Here is a 17,801-nt window from a genome sequence, read left to right as displayed (position 1 = left end):
ATGAGATATTTTTATTTTTTTTATTTTATTAATTTCTTAAGTTAGCTTATATTAAAACTAATATAAACTATTATGTACATTTACATCATCTATTTATATTTACATTTCCTTACAGTAACTTATACATTTATTTTTAAATTCTTTCAGACACTTTTCATTCTTCATACATTCAGCCATCTTATCATACATTTTTAAACACTTATTCATCAAACAATTTTGCGACTCAGCTCTTTTCAATAATGGTAGTCTTATTTTATCCTTTTGTCTAGTAGCATATTCATGACAATTTTTGTTTAAGACAACTTTATCCTTAAAATTTTTTGGTAATTTATCGTGAAAAAATTTATGTATAAATATCAACATATTAAATTTAAGTCTCCTTCTTACAGATAACCATTTTAGTTCATCTCTCATTTTTTTTACATTGCTATATTTATTTTTCTTAAGAACTATTCTCATCGCTTTATTTTGTAAAATTTCTAGTTTATTTAAATTTCCTTCGTTTGCTAAAAATAATATTGTTGAGCAGTAATCTATATGTGGAAGAATGATAGTTTTGTAAATTAGTTCTGCAGTATCTTTATTTAATTTATTTCTCAATCTACTAAGGAAAAATATTTTTTTTGATATTTTTTTTATTAACGTGTTCAAAATTTGCATTTAATGTCAATTTTGAATCAAGTATTATCCCCAAATATTTCATTTCATTAACCTTTTCTATGGTTTCATTATCAATAAGTACATTCATCCTTGGGTTTGGCTTTTTCCTTCCTAACTCCATGTATTTTGTTTTTCCAACATTAAGCTGAAGATATTTGCGAAAAACTGAGAAAAAATAATTGTGAGACTTAAAACTATTATGCTTTACTGGAGAATGCTAAGTTTGAGGTGTCAAGTAGAAAAATTTAGATCTATTTTGGCAAGATTTAGAGACAGTTTTGAATAACGTCATTATTAAGGTACCGAGGTTTTAATTTTAGCATCAATAACTAATTTTCAATTTTTGGTGAAGATTTCTATGTTTGCTTTGAATACTTTAAAATGTGGTTATAGTAAATTATGTTAAAAATTTACCAAAAAATAATTAAATGTTTTGTTTGCGGAACCATGGAAGCATAATTAACATTTCTTTGTAAATAATGTAATGTACTTCTTTATAAAAACAAAAATCTGACAACAAAGGTTTCTTATTAAAATTAACATGCATCCCTATTTTGGATTTGATAACTAAAAGGATTGCTTTTTTTCATTTTTTCTTATTTTTAGTTTTAATCTTTGAAATTGCGAAACAATGACTCTATTATATATTATGGAAATTGATAAATCAAGTAAGTTGCAACTTAATTTTGATATTTACATTCGAACATTAAAATGAATTTAATTAAAAATGTATTTTCCTATCTCAAAATGCTCCATTTGCAACTGTTTTATACATTTTTTTCCTTTGGAGTTTTAATACGCAAATAAGTTATCAACGAATGTCTCGAGCAAGTAGAAGAATTTTTGTATCTGGGAAGCATGTTTTCAAGAGATGGAAGAGTAGAAAAAGATGTTGAAAGAAGAGTGAATACGGGCAACAAAATGAACGGAGCACTAAGCACAGTAATTTCTAATAAAAATATGTCAATCGAAGCTTAACTGGCAGTGCACAACGGAGTTTTAGTCCCAACACTTATGTATGAAAGTGAAACATGGAACTGGCAGAGGAAGGATGAAAGCCGAGTGAACGCGGTTGAAATGCGATCTCTTAGACGAATGTGTGGGAAATCAATGTATGACAGGGTTACGAATGATGAAATCAGGCGAGAGTGTAAATCTGAGACAAGTATAATTGATAAGATTAAGAAAGGGTCTCTGAGATGGTTTGGTCACGTAGAACCTCGGCTACAATTTGGTATTCCACCTATTTGTCTACGATTTTTAATATTCGATATTTGGCCGAATATTGTGTACTATTTGGCCAAATACATACCATATTATGAAAAAAAAAATGTACATATTACTCAAAAATTTATCTTTTTTTATCGCATATTATTATTTTATTTACCTTATTTAGTGACAATTCATGATGGAATTCCACTTTCGTGATGTATTAACTTATACTTACATATAAGTTATTAATTAAAAAATACTTGCTACACTTTCATTTATTTGAATATGAGGAAGTGTACCAAGTATTTTTTAATTAATAACTTTGATGTAAATATGGGTTATTACATCATCACAAATTATTAGTTTGATATTTTGTGATTAAAAAAATCTTTTAAATCTATCAACTTTTTGAACATTTGTTGATAGCAAAGGATTGCGTTTTTTCTCCAAGATAATACCTCGCGAGATCTTGTTGTTACACTGCAAACACACGTCCAGTTTATTATCTTCACTCATAACCTCAAACCTCATAATATTCCCAAATGAGCAATTTTTCATTAATTGGTGCTATTTTATACAGTAAATAAATAATTACTAATTACTAATATTGGTAACTCAATGTAATGTCATAATAAACAAATAAGCCTTGTCGTTGTCGTTGTCGTTGTCGTTACATTATCTACTCGCAAATGAAACACGCCCGCGCTTCCGCACTCACTGGAATGAGACAAGTCGTAACCTGTCACGCGAGAAATGCGCACATCTTTTGCCGAACATTCGGCCGCCGAAGATTTGCTGCTTCGGCCCAGAGTGTGGTCGAATATTTGGCGTTCGGCCAAATCACTAATCGTGGCATCTCTAGTTAAAATAAGATTTACACTAAAAAAATTAAAGATAAAAATTAATATTTTACAACAGAGAAAATACATACTATTGAAAGGAATATTTAAGTCATAGGCTGTTTTAAGTGCCTACTTTACACACAGTATAACATTCACCAAAACCATTTTCTGGCATTGCCTAGCATGTAGGTGAAATAATTCGGTCAGAATGTCCCTCGCATCATAACCGGTTTCAGCTCTTTAACTTCACAAAGGTCAACAGATGGATGAATTGAAGAAACATAGATGTTCAAATCTAGGTAGAATGGTGAATGTTAAACAGTTGTAAAGTGGTCACTTAAGCCGACGACGGGTCATACGCCTTGTAAATGATTAGATTTTTATATTCCCTTCTCTAAAATGTTTTTCATCTCTTTTGTAATAGATTAATATTAAAAATAAAATTTGTATTGCAAAATAATCTTGTTTTTGTAATAGCACCATATGTTAATCTTGTTTTCTTTTCATGGTTATGTCGTACCATATTTATATACGATTGACCTTTAAATTATTAAAAAGGGGATGGCCCACCCCCAGACGCTGAAGTCTTTGTGGGCATTTTTTAAAAATAACAGTTAAGCTTTATTTTAAGATGTATTTTTAAAGTGTACTTTTGGAATTAAATTATATGTTAATGCATGGAAAAACAAATAAATAAAACATTTTTTTAAATAACTCCCAAGGGGGTTGAATCCAGTTCATGTCTGCAAAAAAATGGATAGACTCACAATATTGTTGATAAAGTTAAAAAGTTGAAGTTGAATAATTTTTGCTTTTTTGTCAAAAGTGGACAAAATGGGTTACGGAAAGACAAATCCCATCTTGTCCAATTCGACGAAAACTTAACAATTGTTAAACTTGAAACTTCTTACTATTTTCAAAGCGACGCGACGTGCCTGAAGTGATATTTACCATTGACTTACTGTGCGCCTGTGAATAGGCAATTTGTTCAGCAAATAAAAATGCCACAATATTGAGGAAGCGTAACTTATAATCAATGAAAAGACACTAAAGATTAAGAGATATCTCTGCAGGAAAATACACTTGTAAATTCTATGGATTTCATTGATGAAATGATAGCAGAGTATAAAAATTACGGAACGGACTACTAAAGTTAAAACCCTTTCAGATATTATTTAATATGCACATGTATCATACATACGATACACTTTAATTTAATTCTTCTTTTATAGACACCGCCCCGTTAATCTAAAAAACAAAGTACGTTTTGGTTATAAAATACAAAATTAACTGAATGAAGAGTGAAAAAAAAAGATTACCCATTTTGAAGAAAATGCTAATGTTATTTGGTTTTAATATTTTTTTGACGTAACTTTTTGTCTTGCGACACGTCCTTTATTATTGTTTTATCTTTATTTACTAACACACTTATTATTTTGAACATTTTCTCATTTTTTACTTGAATAGTTTACCTTTATTTTGTTTCTTTTATCCATAGTTTTTCGTGATTATTTCAATCAATATTACAATTGAATTTATACATTTTAGTATTGAAATCTACTCTTCTTGACTTACAAAGATTATTTTTAGATGTAATGAGATTCTACAAAATTATTTTTCCAAATAAGAAACGCCTTAAAGGTCAAATGCACTACAGTGTCGTTGCGCGAGAAAATTTTGAATGGAGTACCGCGCAGCTGTAGTGCAGTTTGTTTAATCCAAAACAGTGGTAATAACGACGCGCAATGCTGTGCTGCTATAGTGCGTTTTGACCTTAACTGTACTGTATTATTGTAACTATAAGTTACTCACCTCTCACATATATATTTTTTTATATTATCATTAGTAACTCATTCTTTTTTACTTGATTAAGAAAGTTAATTTTAACTTTTTGAAATCAGTTTTTCAATACAAAAAAATACAGATAAAATTAAAAACGGATCATAAGCTCTGTAAACGCCTAGATTTTTATTTCCCTTCTCAAACAGATAGAAAATCTGTGTTATAATGTATTTAATTTTAGCACAGTTTTTTTAAATTTGTCTTTAAAATCGATTTAATAATAACATCGCGCCTGTTTTTCATCAGTTTTCGTATTGATTTTTTTTCTCAATACAGAACACTTTGCGATATAATTTTCATATTTTCCATACCTTACAATTCAATTAATTTAGTTTACTCACTAATTAATTACATAATTTGTCTCCTGATTATAATATTAATAAAATGCGGATTGAATAAAACGCAAATTTTGAAAATCGTTAGTATTTTTAATGGATTAAATACTTTCATTATTAACTATTATGATCATCTAGAATAATTTTACATTTTTAGTTTAGAGTTCAAAGGGGTTTATGCTAGTTTTTTATTTTTGCACGAAACAATTAACCATATACATATTTTCTTATGTGAATAACTTTAATGTACCTCACCGTAGCTTGCGTACAAATGCTGTCTTGATACAAAGATGCAGATGATACAAAGCTGTATGCAAACCCACTCACCCACTCAACTCAACTACAGGAAGACCTGGACAGTATTCATGAATGGACAAAAAGATGGCATCCCATACTCAACCTTAATAATTCTACCTTACCCCAAACTTAAATATAGTCTAATTGTTGTAGATTTGAAAACTGTGAAACAACAAAAAATACCTTTGAACAACAATAACAGATGATTTAAAATGGGAATGTCACATATTAAACTTAAAAAAAAATCCAATTCAATTACCTACTTGATAAAACATGCCTTCTCATATATAATACCGAATACGCTACTAAAAATTTACAAAATCTATATCAGACCTACTCTTGAATACGGGTTTTAGATAGAGAATCCCTATTTGTTTAAGAATATCAACTTATTATAAAGACTCCAAAGACGAGCTACAAAGTTGTCGCCGAGCCTAAAACGGCTTCCATATGTGGAGAAACTGGGAAATCGCGGTCTCACAACGCCGCAGGAACGGCGAGAAAGGGGTGACCTGATAGAGACATACAAGATACTCAACAGTCACTATAGCTGCCCAAATTTGGATCCCATGTTCAAGCTTAAACAAGATGCTCGTCTTCCAGGCCACAGTTTTAGGCTGGAGGAAACGAGATTCAATTTAAATCCACGGAAGCATTTCCTGAGCAATCGGGTTATTGATCGTTGGAATAAGCTGCCACAAGAGCTGATCTTAGTGTGTAGTCTCAATGGGTTCAAAAATGGACTAGATTTGTTTTCGGAAAAATTAAATTGCGCCAACAACGAACGTTCAATTTAATAGATTTAAGCATATCAGCTTTAAGCTGCTCGCTTAAAATTAATAACAACAAGAATAATAGAATATTTCATAGTCCCAGTAGCTTTATGCTAGAAAGATATGACATTTTGTCACCCACTCGAAAATAGTCGATTGAGCATCTCGATTGCTTCGTCATAATGCTATTCTTGAAAACCCTCCGACAATTTAATTATAAAGACGAATGAGAAAGTGGCAACACTAAAAAATCCGTATTTATTTATAGCTCTCCTGCCACGCGTACATAAACCTTTATTGTTTCTGGTCAGACTTCTTCCATTTAATATTTTGTGTGTGGATTATTATGAAAAATAAAAAGTAAATGTTTTACTTAAACATTGCAACATTGATAATTATTTTTTTCCTTTGACGTAACACACATCTGCATGTTATTAAAACTATATTATATCCATTTAATGGATTTTTAAAACATATTGTATAGTATAATATATATCACAAATACGTGTTTTGACATTGACGAGCGGTAAAATAATTTTGAAATCATGTTTCTAGTGAAACTTCATTAAATTAAAATTAAAGGATTAAAAATAAGTACAGTTATATTTGTTGCACATTTGTTGATACACTATCATCATAATATTGATCAGTGTTAAAAATTTAAGTTAAATACAGCAAAAATACCCATTCGTCATTCAAACATAAATGCCGAGCGTTTTGACTAGAAGGAAATTTGACAGCTGAAGAAACGATGTCGCATTTGATTGTCAATGTCAAGTGCTTTGGGGCAATCGAGATAAAATCGATTGGTTTTCAATCGACTGTATTCGTATGGGTGGTTCAAGAATGCTGCCACTCGTCAAATTACGAAATTCGGGTACGATTCTAAAGACGAATGAGTCCAGCATAAGGCCCCAGGACTGGTACCTAAAGCGTAAGACTGGTCATCTTACCTTCACAATAAAAACGATTATGATACACTGCGATTGGTGTGCGGAAAGGGAATGATGTTGATGAATCCATGGCATTAATGCCAATCTATTAGGACTCTCGTAAGCCTGTCAAGGGTTTGAAAAAAAATGGGATGTTTTAATTAATATTTCAGTAAATACGCATAAAAAATAAGATAAAAAAAATAGCATCATTTTAAATGCTAATAAATTATTGAAAAAAAACACGTTATTTTTAGTTTATGGATGAAAGCCTTGAAATTTAGTCTTACTTCAGCCATCCTGATCATTTTTGAAAATTGCAGGTGGTGCCTTTATCCATCTGACTACCGACATATCGAGGCTATACTGACAGAATGCATTAAGTCAACAGTCTTAATATATTCAAATATTTTTAATAAAGGTGCAAGATATTGATTTAAAATTTTTTGCTCTACCTAGAATAAAGGTTACTCTTTCAAAGCTTTAAAAAATAAAACTAAATGAAAATTGTGGAAGAAAAAATGCGTTGAGAGAATAAAAAGGCTTTAATTGAGATTATCTCGTAACTTGTTCTAATGATTTTTCGCATTCTGTCAGTAAAAATTCAATATTATGGAGAAGTAATTAAAATAATAATAAAACAATTTTCATTATTTTTTATAATTTATTTCTTTCAAAAACACAAACACAATACATTTACAAAAAGTTTGCTTTCATATTATGGTGAAAATAGGCCAAAAAGACGAAGTGGTGTGGGATAGCAAAATGTTTGTACGGATTTATCGGTTTCTATATGGGCAATGCCTGTTCTTAGGAACCGGTATGTTGCGGTAAATAATAAATTCTAATTTGTGACAGTAAAAATAAATATAAATGACATATTATAATTTACAATTATTTTTCAAAATACATACATACCGGTAGAACTCAGTGAATTTTTCTTTTTTTTCAAAGTTGTAATGTATATTTTTATAAATAGGAAAATATTACGTACTATGAATACCGATAAGAATATATGAAATAGATTAAGAACAATAATTTGTGTTTTCAAAATCAATGTGGATATTGTGGAGAAATGTTTTCATTCATAACTTTAAAAAAGAAATTTTAATAAAACATATCACTAGAAAAACGCAACACGTTTGGCATTGGTAGTTGTGACGTCAAGATTCGAAATGATGTTCTGTAAAAGTTTGAATAGTTTGGAACAAACTTAAAAATTAACGTGAATCGTGATGTATAAGGGGCGTGGCCAATGCAATAACCGTTTTTGCGAGAATTCAAAATTTAAAAATAATTCTTATGCTAAATATAAGCCTAAAAAAATATTTTGTACTGAACGGTACTTCGTTGACCCTTATTACTTTAAAAATGTTTTTGAAAAACGTGATATTTCCCTTTCATAGAGATTTTTTTTAGTCACTTTAAGTCATGTTATGTTATGTGAAATAAATTTTTGATATGCGTGAAATAAATGTTACTTTGTTACGTGTAATAATTATATTTAGTCATTTGTAAAAAAATAACAAATGTAATTAAAAATAATTACTTAATATTTTCCTAATATATTAAGTATATTATTGCACAGTCGATCGAGCTCTTTGAATTTAAAACCTAAATAAAATATGTCATAGTACAGTCACGCGTTGACTTTAATTTATCTTTGAATTTCTGATCTCTCACACACGTTGCATTGGTTATGGTTGTAATTATAGTGGCTTTCATTATTGTTGTCTTGTCTATGGATCCTCACGCTGACTTCGATTTGGTTGGCAGCGATGTGGGCCTGTTCGACAACTTGCCGCGTTGGCTGCATTGTGGACAGGACGTGGAGTCTCTCAAGAATTACCATGTTGTCCTCAATGCATCTCATGGCGGCTTCCAACTCGGCGATTTCAGCTATCTCTTCTTCGGCCAGGTGTTCCTGCTGATTCATCTCAAGGCCATCGTCCTGCCGAAGAGTTGAAAAAAGTCAAATTAAGGTTAAATGAAAAAAGTGAAAATAAGGTTGAACAAAAACATTCAATTCTTCATATTAAAAAAGAGAAACACTGCATAAATCTTTTCACCAAAATAATATTTAAATGACAAAAAAACGCTTAACATTTTGAAAACACTCGAAGTGACATTACATCAAGGAATCAACTTGTTTAACAACTTGCCTTAAGTACTAAAAATAACCAACGACCCCACTGATTTTCAAACTTAAAAAAATTTAAATATTTATCTGTAAACCACCTAAGTTTGTTCTTTTCAAAAATATTATTTAAATATTTCATTTAATTTTAAATATAATTTTTTGTTCCAATATTTTTTGTCAATGTATATTGGTAAAAGTCTCAAAACTTTCTTATATTATATTAAACGTCATGTCATATGCATGTGTATTTCGTGGGCATACAAGGAAAACCAGTTAACTACAAAAAGCCAGTTTTGCGTAAATTTAATTTTAAAGTTTGGTTGTTCATTAAAAATCAAGTTCGGTTTTTTTTTAATATTCATTATTTATTATTCATGAAACATATTTTTATAGAATTTTTATGAAATAAAAAGGAACAGAATTTTGAGAAAAAAAAAATTAGATAAGATAAGAAAAATAAAATCCGCATTTAGTTGATTTTCCTTGTAAAGAAATGTGTGCTGGTTGAGTTAGCCGGCGACTTTGTCGAACTGAATTTTAATTGTATCAAATTCAACACTGTTTTTATCTTCAGATAAAGCATCTATCACATTAGCGGAAGTGGAAAGATTCTTGTACCAATGATGCAATTTTTCGGGAATGACTCCTGTTTTGCATAACTTTAACTAGTCTTTTTAAACATAGCTTTTCGCTGTAGTGAGGTTTCATTAAGGCAGATATTTTTACTTCAACGAAAACTTGCTAAACTCACATAGCTCACATAGTAGTTGTTTTTACTTGTAATAAAAACTTTGGATGTGATATTGTTTTAGTAACGAAAACTAGACAAATACACCTAACCGTTTTTCCTTGTACATTTATAATTAAAAACATAAACTTCAATTAAAAAATAATAATTTAAAATCATTTAAGTGATTTTCTTTGTAAAGATTTGAGAAGAAATGCTAAATATACGTTTTTTGAACCAATTATACCTGAAGATAGACTATAAAAATTTGAAGTTAATGGTATTCAATGGTAACTCAAATATGCCAAAAACGTAGTTAACCGGTTTTTCATGTATACCCACGATTTATAAATATTGAAATAAATGCTTAATATTATCAAATAACATTAATATTCTGTTTTTTTAGTTAACACATCCCACACTAAAACAAAAAGATGTTTCTTTTTTGGTATGGTATTTGGTTCCGTGTTTTTTCATTTGTACTTCTCATTTAAAATTAATTGATTGTATTTCAAAAAATTATCTTTTTATAAAACATTTTCAATAAATAATAATGAAATCAGTTCAAATTAGATTTTTATTTATTTATTCATTAACGCTCAAAAAGCTTTTACATGTAGAGAGATTATAAACTGTTTACAAATTTAAAAAAATAATTGAAAATGAAAAAAATACACATAAAAAACAATCGAAAATACTGAAAACTGAATTATTATTCAAAATTTTTAAAGAATTGGCTCTTGAAGTTTGATAAAGTTCAAATACATGCATTTTTCGTCATTTTTTTTTGTATTTGTTCCTGACAGAGCGAATTCTCGGGAACAGAGAATTAATTTGTGAATTTTACTTAGATACATTAATACGAGTATATCTAAAATAAATACGATGACTCATTGACAGATTGGGCACATTGATATAAATACATTTTTTAAATAGACTAGCTAGATATTAATAAAACGTAGGAAAAATGGTAAATGTTATACAGTGTATAAAGTGGCTATTTAAACCAGCCGATGGCATGTCCACTTTCATATTTTCTTCAATAAAATATTGACTGTTCTTGTTGTAATATGTTAATCATAAAAATAAATGTAATTGAAATAAAATGTACTTACCATTCTGAAGATTGATGAATATGTTAACAAATGAATTTTTTTTAAATTATAAACATTTAAATGCACTTTTAAAAACACTTGAAAACACAACGATAGTGATTACTCATCAACTCACCGAGAACAAGCTATTTGTCTACTTCAGACAATATTCTATAAACGAATGACAAGAACGAGTTAAGGAAGTCTCAATATAAGCACTAATTACAACCCTTAAGTGGGGGTAAACTACCGAAATGGTTTTCATTGCAATTCGTAATGTATTAGTATGCCAGGGGTACACAAATATCAGCCCGCAAACTGATATTACGATTAAATATTTTTGACTAAGTCGTCATGATCGCGGAACAACGACACATTGATTTTCTTCGACTTTACATGACAGCGGTTAATTTTTTTTAGACGCTTAATGTCTAAACTTGATAAGTACCAAAGTACATCCTTTGATACTTGGGTAAGTTATATATATTTTAAAGCCTTTATAAAACCTTTTCAATGATCAAATATTTAAAAAATAAATATCGCATTTTCCCCACATCCGTCCTTGTTCTACGATTATGCCGATTTGTAGGTTACTGATTAAAGTGTAAGTATTTTTTTGTCATATTTTACAAATTGCTTGACTCCATTAATAAAGATGTTTATACATAGGCAGAATGGTGAATCAACAATATTTTTAATTTGTCCAAATTTTTGTAGACAGGGACTGGATTAAACTCCCTGGGGAGCTGTTTACATTAACATATTACAAAAGAGATGAAGAACATTTAAGGTAAGGTAATATAGAAGTCTAGGCATCTACAGGGCTTATGACCTGTTAATGGCTGGTTAAAGTGGCCATTTTACACACTGTGTAACATTCACCATTCTGCCTATATTCCTTCAATTCTTTCATCTGTTGATGTTTGTGATGCTAAAGAGCTGAAAACTTTATTTATGCCGGTGCGATTCATCTAATTGAATTATTTCACCTACATACTATGAATGTTAGGTAGTATGTAAAATATCTACTTAAACCGACTAATGACAGGTCGTCATCATCATTCGCACTGCATTGGTAAACCAATCGCAGCGTATCTTGAACATTTCTGTTACATGAAGGTAAGATTATCCGTCTTACGATTCAGGTACCAGTCCAGGGTCTATGAAATATTTAGGTGAGAAAACACCATTTAATATAAATATTTTAAATCAACCATGCCGGGAATCGAACCCGAGACCTTTTGCATGGTAGACAAACGCGCTGACTATTACGCCCCTAGGTCATAAGCCCTGTTAATGCCTAGACATCTATATTCCCTTCTTATATGTTCCCTATACTTCTATATTCCTTTCTGAAAACTCCCCTATAAAATGTTCTTCATCTCCGATGTAATTCATCAACCACTCCCAAGAGGATTTAAAGTTTAAATCCAGTTATTGTTTACAAAAGTTTGGATAGACTCAAAATATTGTTAAAATTGTTGTTAACTCAACATAGGGCTTCTGGCCTCATAGAGTAATACGTATTTTTATTTTAATTAATAAATTTAAAAGGCAAAACATAAAAAATTAGCTGGTCACCGAAGAAGTATAAAATTGAAAATTATTTTCAGGCGTTGCTTAGTACGGAGGTGAAATAATTCGGTCAAAATGTCACCAGCATTTCAGCTTTTTAACTTTAGGAACATCAACAGATTGAAGAATTGAAGGAATATATATGTTCAAACACAGACAGAATGGTAAATGTTACACAGTGTGTTAAGTGGCCATATGTGGCCACTTAACACACTGGCTTATGAACCAGCCAATGACAGGTCATAAACCTTGCAAATTCCAAGACTTTTATATTCCGTTCCATAAAATGTTATTTTTCATAATTGTAATATATTAGCTTAACTCCATTTACTTGTATGCATATGTAATAATTAATTATTCTCCTTAACTGTAAAAAGCATTAATTGTCGTTTATTTGAGTTGTAAAAATATAATGTTTTATTTTATTTTATTTTATTAACATAAACGGAAAATCTGCATTTTACTAAAATTTATAATACCAACATGTATTAATTTGTATTAATTTTTTTGTTTAAAACATAAATTTCCTTTTACTCAAGATTTATAAAAAAAAAATGAACTTAAAAATTAAACAACATATTCAGTAGAAAGTTTAAAGAATTCAAGAATAAATGTAAAAAACAAATTGAATAATACAATATTTTAAAGTAATATAACAAGAAAATCTGTAACAAGTACTGTATCATACAGCTGGGCAAAGTGAACAATTTTTTTTATATATTATGAAATGAATAAATAAATTACTATAATTACTATTCACAATTTTTGAAAAAGTTCAAAAGGTTATATAAAAAAAAAATATTTAGAAATAAAACACATTTACCTTTTTTTAAAAAAAGATTCCATTTTGGTTAGTATGATATTGCGTTGGTTTGAAATAATTGGACCCTTACTTACAAACCTCGTACATATGTAGTTACGCCTAGGTATAGTGGCAGAATAAGGATAGGAATACCATTCTTTTTATAGTGCTCACTATGTCTAGGCGTAACTTTACACTAGATTTATATGTAAGGCCTCATATATTTAATCCACTTAGAATTTTATTCTCGAAATATAATCCTAGTGGATTCAATGATATAACTTAATTTGCAGAACACAAAAACTTATGGGACGAGAATAAAGATGGAAATACCATACTTTTTATATTACTATGATAAGGATGGTATTCTACCACTATAATAATAATTTTATAGCAAGATTATGAATGTACATTTATTAATAGCATTTATTTTTTTATTCGACCGCTAATCTTTTTCTTCTTCTTTTTTACATTCCTCGTCATTATGTTATATAAATCATTTGAATAAATTCTTAATATAAAACGAAAAAAAATGCGGTTTCTCAATTTTTTTTTGTCTTTTTTACATTTACATAGATATCGCCAGATGCCTTCACTAAACCCTATCATTAGCCAAATTTCTCGCCTCTCCCCTCGTATTTCCCGTGCCCCTTAGTTGCGCCAAAAAAAGCCGATAACCAGTACGTTAAGAGTAATCTTAAGTAGAAAAAAAAAATAAAAAAATCAAATGTAGCTATTCAGACCAACTCTCAATTAAATTCATATCTACCTACCAATACTTTATATTTTTTAGCGCACTCCACGTAACAATAATTCTTTGTATGACTGCCGGAAACTATAATTTTGGGTACTAATCTAACATCAACCAAGTGAAGTGCTTAATAAATCATTTATCAAACGAGCTGTGCCAGCGTGCATTTAGACCACCAGATCCATACATACAAGCTACACCAGCGTCTCACGACCACCAGCTTCAGCAGCCAGGTTCCAGCACACGTCACGCCTCATCATCACCAGGTTAGTGAAGCTACGCAACCTTCCTTCCCCAACAATCCAGTCCACTATCTAAATTTTCCTCCTCCTAGGAGAGACCTTCACACTTCGTTCAGTCCTCAACAGCAGGTAAGTCCGAACCGTAGTATAGTGGTTGGCGCGTTCGTCTATTATTATTGAGGTCCCCGGATTGATTTATTTATTTTAAAGAAACAAACAGTCGACAATGATGTTATAACATTTTTTAAAATACGGTTTAAAGACAGACTAGCGAAGTTTCTAAATTCGAATCATTCATTTTATTAAATTGTGTTACAACAAAGGGGTGTGTTTATGTGTATTTGTATGAGAGTAAGTGTAGATGGGTGTTAATGTGTATTAGTGAGGGAGTTAGTGTTCAGGTGTGTGTAAGTGTGAGCATCATTAAATAGTTAGTGGGATCATATCAAAGCCAGAAATAATGAGTCTTAATTTTTTTGTAAAATATATCAATAGATGAAAAAAAGCATTATAGTTAGAGCAAAAACGATAGAGAAAAGAGTATTGTGCATAGTTAGTGCTACAGACTGGCAGATGGAATAAATACTTATTTCTTGTCACGTGAAAGGGGACATAAAGATTAATTTTGGAGAGTTTAAAAAGTCTACTTAATTATTTAATAATTTATTTAAAGCATAATTTAGATACGTGCGTCTATTTTCAAGGGTAAAAAATCCATTTTGTTTGGCAGATTGGCTGTAAGTACAAAGCGTGTGATTGTTTTATTTACTGGAAGATCAACGTTAACTATTCATTAAGTAGAATTATTATTTTTTTATTATTATTATTCATTAGACCACAATCTAGACTTTTTTTAAAAAGACTTTCTAGATTTAAACAATCACTAAAATAGACCAAATTTTGTCTTGGGATGGATATTTTTTTTGTGTCTTAGTTTAATTTTTTTGGTTTCAAAAATATTTAAAAATAAATCGTTTTAAACATTTACAAAGTTACCAAGCAAATACATACAGTTACAGAGTTTAAAAAAAAAACAAATACATAAAGGTTAGCCCGATCAAAGGTTACCCGAGGCACGGAAACAAAGAATAAAAAATATCAAAATCGAGTTTGATTATGTCCTAACAAGACGAATCGCGTCACATATATTTTTTAAAAATTAAAGTAGAGTTAAACCTAATGAAAGTGTTTTATTTTGGATACTTAACCAAATTTCTTTGTGGAATTCTACCAATTATCTACATACACAATAAATGTATTTATTCTTTCACGAACGGTGTTGTAAAATGTATATATTTTGTAAAGGATACTTGAGCCGATAAAATGAATTAAATATCTCAAAAACATTCCGCTTTCTATTCAATGTTGCATCGTTCATCTTTTTAAACTTAACTTTTAAAATGAATTAAATTTTATCAAACAAATTTCGTTCAATAATGGATTCACAGCGATTTAATCAATACTCTCTTAAATGGAAAGTGTTATGCAAAAATTATGTAAGCCACACCGACCATGCTGAGATAGAATTGATGTTTGGCATTTTTCAAAAATATTATTAATTATTTAAGATGGCAGTTAAGTTTAATATATCGTCTTGGTTTAGACAAAAGTCACTTACCCTAAAAATGACAAATTTGAGTTAAATATGCCATTCGAATTGTAAAATTATGTTATCTGAGAGGCAAATATGACTGAAGTAACTTAGTTAGAAAATCCGACATATTTGTTTTTTTACTAGACAATTTTATATCACTGTACAATCAAATATGTTAAAAAATATTCATTTAAAAAAATATATATTTTAATCACAACACTATAATAATTACATATTGTTTTTTTTATTTTTATTATTTTAATAGCTTGAATTGTCCAAATTATAAACCAGCAAAGGTCACTTAACCAAATTTAAGCCACCTCGCGTGGTTTGAAACCTTCCAGATATTTAAAAATGTATCAAAAGAAAAAAGTTACTAATGGAATTTTTTCAAAAGACGTGAATAAATTCATAAAACCTCCGAAACACAAAAATCTGATTTTTCCGCGGTCTCTAAACTTAAAATAAAAACACCATTTAAAATAAAAATTTTATATTAACTATCTCGGGAATCGAACCCGAGACCTCTTGCATGATAGGCAAACGCGCTGACCATTACACCAAGAGGCCGACAAATTTCAAAAGTTAAAATTAAATTTATTTATTTATGGAATCACCTTGTAAAGCGCCCTTGAGGTATCATATCACGAAAATAGCGCTGTGTACATTATCCATAGTAATAATAATAACTTCATTATACTGTACTATATTATTTCATTTAAATATTTTATAAATTATGTACAAATTGGTTACAACCGTTAAAATACATATAAATAAACTAAAATATTGTAACATGTCTTCCGCGGCACGGGTTTTACCAGTTAGGCATATATTTCTAATTAAATTATATTATGTATTCTCGTGAAGTACGAGTATCAAATAAATATATTTTAATTTTTAGGGGCCATTTTCATCATCATCATTCCGTTTCTGAACCTAATGGTGCATAGGGCATTGTATTGGTACGCCAATTTCAGCGTATCTTAAAAAAAAAATTGTTACACAAAGGTAAGATGATCAGTTTTACGCTTCAGGTCCAGAAACTATGAAATATTTTAGTGTAAAACGACCCTTTTTAAATTAATTTTTAAGGGACCATTTTTAATGAGATGTAAAAAACTTACATGAGAATCGACAACCGGGATCCGAACCTCGGACCTCTGATCCGTGAGTCCACAACACTAGGCACGATACCTCACAAGACAGTTAATAAATATTCTTACAAACATTTTTTTTTGTATTTTAGTAACAATACAATGATCGACTTGTAGGTAGGTACATAATTATATTTCTTAAAATAAAATTATTATTTATGTAGGTACTTTTTTATTCATCTATGAATAAGATTCTAGTAAGATTCACGCGCAAGCACATCAAGATAAACTTTTTTGTATTTTTTTGCAATTGGTACACCAACTTTGCCTATTATTTTTTTGTAACATGAAAGCAAGATGAGAGTCAGTTCTGTGACTGTGAAATATCCTGGTGTAAAAACACCAATAAATATTTCATGTTATCCATGTCGGGAGTTCAACCCGAAACCTCTTGCTTTATCATTCTATGTCCGCTCCCTAGTGGAAGTATATGGTATCCACAATTAGCCTCCATGCACCTCTATCGGCTGCCAACTTCTTTGCGTCCTCTCAAGTCAGGTTCTCGTCCCGCAGTTCTGACATTAACTGCCGGCAAACAGTCAGCAGTGGACGTCCAGGACGTCGAGAAATCGATGCTTTGGAAAGTAGGCAAGTTTGGTTAAGGCTCTCAGGATGCATCCACAGTATATGGCCTAGCCAACTGTATCGCCTGCGCTTGATGGCAGTTGTCACCGGAGTTTGCGCCGTCCGATCTCTTATGACTTCATTCCTCACAAAGTCGAACCACCGCACACCCTAAATTCTTCTGAAACACCTATTTTCTTGCTTGGTAGGCTAATACGCTGACCATTTTAATATTAGACTACGAGGTGCACTTTTTTAAATAAAT

This window comes from Micrasema longulum, unplaced genomic scaffold, assembly GCF_059751315.1.
Source record: "Micrasema longulum isolate JH-2025_06_02 unplaced genomic scaffold, ASM5975131v1 h1tg001123l, whole genome shotgun sequence".
Lineage (NCBI taxonomy): Eukaryota > Metazoa > Arthropoda > Insecta > Trichoptera > Brachycentridae > Micrasema > Micrasema longulum.
Note: the sequence above shows the minus strand (reverse complement) of the source record.